The sequence below is a fragment of the Dermacentor albipictus genome, chromosome 2, assembly GCF_038994185.2.
Source record: "Dermacentor albipictus isolate Rhodes 1998 colony chromosome 2, USDA_Dalb.pri_finalv2, whole genome shotgun sequence".
NCBI classification, from domain to species: Eukaryota; Metazoa; Arthropoda; class Arachnida; order Ixodida; family Ixodidae; genus Dermacentor; species Dermacentor albipictus.
Window position 1 is genome coordinate 140,078,634 of NC_091822.1, and position 3,615 is coordinate 140,082,248.

General features: G+C 47.6%; 1 pseudogene; it reads left to right on the forward strand.

Moving 5' to 3' along the window:
• The first annotated feature begins 538 nt into the window (after positions 1 to 538).
• LOC135918988 (U2 spliceosomal RNA) lies at positions 539 to 720 on the forward strand (annotated as a pseudogene).
• Positions 721 to 3,615: the final 2,895 nt, after the last annotated feature.

Sequence of the window (3,615 nt, forward strand, 5' to 3'; positions counted from 1 at the left end):
GAAGGTAGACATGGCCGACGCGGGCCAATGTGTGGTAACTGTTCTTATCAGCCTAATATCTGGTACAGGTACGGGGCAGAAAGCCTTCCGATTGCAGGCAGCCTGGGTCACGGCTTCTAGTGCACATTGGCTGGCCGGCGCTGCTACGGCTGCAAGGAAGGTGTTCAGTGGCAATGTGTGTTCTCGGCCGAACAACCGGAAAAGCGGGGAATGACTAGTCGTGTTGTGCCCTGAAGAATTATATGAAATTGTGACTTACGGTTGAGCCACATGTGAATAATTGTGGTCGGACGAGACGTACCTAAAAAAATCATAAGGCATTCAATTATGTGGATGTGGATCGCCAGCGAAGCTGTTTAGCACACGACACATAGGTGACACAGAATTCTGAAGAAATGTAGAAACTCATTTACTGTGATATTTATATGTATTTGATTGGACGACGGGACCACCGTTTTGAAGGGTCGGGGGAAACTAGACGCGTGTGAAATTTGGACGGGACCGCCACCACGGTAGAGCGGAAGGAAAGGAGGTAGCAAGCGCTTTGTACGCCGACAATGTGTGGTATCTGTTCTTATCAGCCTAATATCTGGTACGGGTTCTATTTGGACCCTATATATTAAACTTACTTTTGCAAGTTGGCGGAGTGCTTGAAGCCTGCTTCATCTCCGCTGTGGGTCTGCCCGTTATTGCACTACCTCCGGTATCGACCCACGGTTTTTGCACAAGTAGAACGAAAATGCACTGACCGCTAGCCATAAATTGCTTCGCTGCAGAACATGTCTCTAAGGGTCTGATTAAAACGCCCCTTGAGAACACTTGCTTGTCTATGGTAAGACGTGGTGAGCTGATGGTGCGATGGACAAGACTGTACTTTCTGGGTAATGACCTTTGACAGGAATTTACGTCTTCGGTCAGTCACGAGTTCGCGTGGGGTCTGTGTTGGAAAATAACGTTGTGGAGTAAAAAATTGGCAACATTTGTGGCGCACGTTGTTGATAGCGTTGAGGATTTGTACAGTGCGTGGCGTAATCTATAGCTTCAGGTACCCGCTTGATGCAGGATGTGGGGACTGGAAAAGAAGCAAGTAAGCCAAAGCCAACGCAAAAGAATCAGTCCGACTGGATGGATGGATGGAAAACTTTATTTGGTCCTGCAAGTAGTGATAATCAACCACTAAGCGTGCCGCTTAGTGGCCTGGAAGTCGAGTAGCTAGAGGTGCCCTGGAAGAGGAGCCAATGGCGTTTTGAGACTTTGGAATTGCCCACAAGCCCCCATGTATTTTGGTACCAAGTGGGCGTAGGCAGGTAACTCGTCGACGGATTCTGTCGAAAGTTGGAGAGACGCCGAAATGGCCCGCATATAGAACGTCCATGGAGCTCGTAGAAAGTGGGCAAACGTAGGTGTTCGGGAACGACGAGGAGGAAGGCAGGACCACCAGGGTGAATGCTGTGGTGATATACTGTACCATCCTTGGGGACGAACAAGCGAAAGGAGGCGTCGGAAGGCGAAATTTTGAGGCAATCAAGAGGACGCGCAAGGAGTCGACACAGCGTTGCTCGCTGGCGACGTGGTCAGCAGGAAAATTGAAAAAAAAATGCAAGCGTGTGGGGCGATGCTAACGGTAGGCATTACATCCACAGCGTAATGAGATAAACCATCTGCGTCTTGATGCAAGTGGCCGGATTTGTAAACAAACGTATATGAATATTTTCGCATACGTGTAGAGCTCAGTGACCAACACAGCCCATAAGGTCCCTGAATGATGAAAGTGAGCACAGCGCGTGATGGTCCTCGATTACAGAGAAGGGCTTGCCGTATACATATAGACCAATTTCGAAACTACGCAGACAAGAACACGACATTCATTGTTCAACCACTTAGGTGATTTCCTCTTTCCAATCCAACAATTTTTGCGATGTCTGAGGTATTTCCTGGTGCATTACGTCTCCAGGCATAATGTTTCCAGGCCATATTCCCAGATAGTTATAGGAAGCGTCTCCGTTTGAATGTCTATGTTCTTGCCATCTCTGTTATTTTATTTTCATTCATATTTAAGGATTCTGATGCTATTGGTTCATGTTTTAGGTTATAGTATCTCTCTTAAATTTTAGGTTAAACTTTTATGACCGCTATCCAGGCTATTTTCTCCATGTTCATCTATCATCATTTGGTCTGGTCAATCGTAGAGCGTTTCTTAAGTTAAGGCTTAGTCCATAAATGTGCCGAAAATCTACAAATGCTTAGTACATATCTCTCTTACCCTTTGCTACTTCCTAACTCGCCTAATCAACATGCCTGCGCCTCCGCCTTTTTGTGACGCAGTTACTCGTTAGAGCCCTCCTATAAAGATTGCGAATAACCAGACTCTGCTCCAAACCTCTTAAATGCTTTTCAGTCAAGACGCACTTGCTAAGATCTCCGTCATTCAGCTGGGTTTATATTTCCAGCCATTTTTCCTGCTTGCGACCACTCTGCATGTTTATGTCACAGATTTTACCGTCTGTATAGTTATCCTTTGTGCATATTTCCATAAGTCATTGTGGTCTAATTCTGCTGCTTGCCGATGTGTCGCTACATTCAGTACCTGTTATATCTTCCTGATTGCTTGGGACCCGCCTAAAGAAAGGTAGTGCGCGTGCAGTGAGTCGCACTCCAAATGGTGTTACTACACACTATCTCTAAAGTTTATCCCGTCACGCACAGAAGCGCTTTCGCCGCCTTTTCTGTGCACTTCTCGGTAGATGTGAATGACCGTAAAGTTGATTGCCAGAGATTGCGTCCAAATATCTCCGTTTACTGGAAGCAGTGCCCTTTCTTTTTCAAGCCCCTGCTTTTCTTCCTCTAGCACCATTCTCTCTCCGACTTTCAGTTCCCTTACAACACTCCGCGTATCGGTCACGCCTTTGACTGTTTGCTTCACGATCCTTGTCTCCCGTCCATTCAGTACGGCTGTATCGGTCCTTTCGACGTTGGCGTTACGCATAGACGGCTCGAATTCCCTGTCGCCTGCCGTCGGTTCGGACCTCTGTCTGACGGCTGGGTCGAAATGCTGCAATATAGGATGCGGGGTGAGAATAGATCTGAACTGAGGAAAAGCGCCAGCTGGAGTAGGGTCCCATGTAAAAGGCACGTCTTTCTTGGGCGGATCAGTAAACGGCTGTGTGATCGCTTTAAAATCTTTTACGAAGCGTCGGAAGCAGGCACACAGTTCCAGGAAACACCGGACGCCGTTGGCTGGCTCGGGCTAAGGAATAGGAGTCACAGCACCACTTTTTTTCCCGGTCCGCTTCTATAGCTAAAGCATCAACAAGTGGCAGCGAACCGTACTTTGTCGACGGCCGAAGTCCTGTGCTACACAGACAATCTTTTCAGTATATACACTCACAGACGCATCACACGCGGATTACAACACACTGGACCGTCTAGCGGCTCCGCAGTGTGTTCATTTGGAAAACGGAGTGTCGACACCACAGCCGAAAGACTTGAGATTCAATCACCTCAAGTGGTGCAAGTGAAAGGAAAATCCGGTTGTATACACGCTTTATACATAACGCGTCTCTGCAGCGGCAGTGCGGTGACCCGCCACATTGCTTCACTGCTTATCGCAATTAA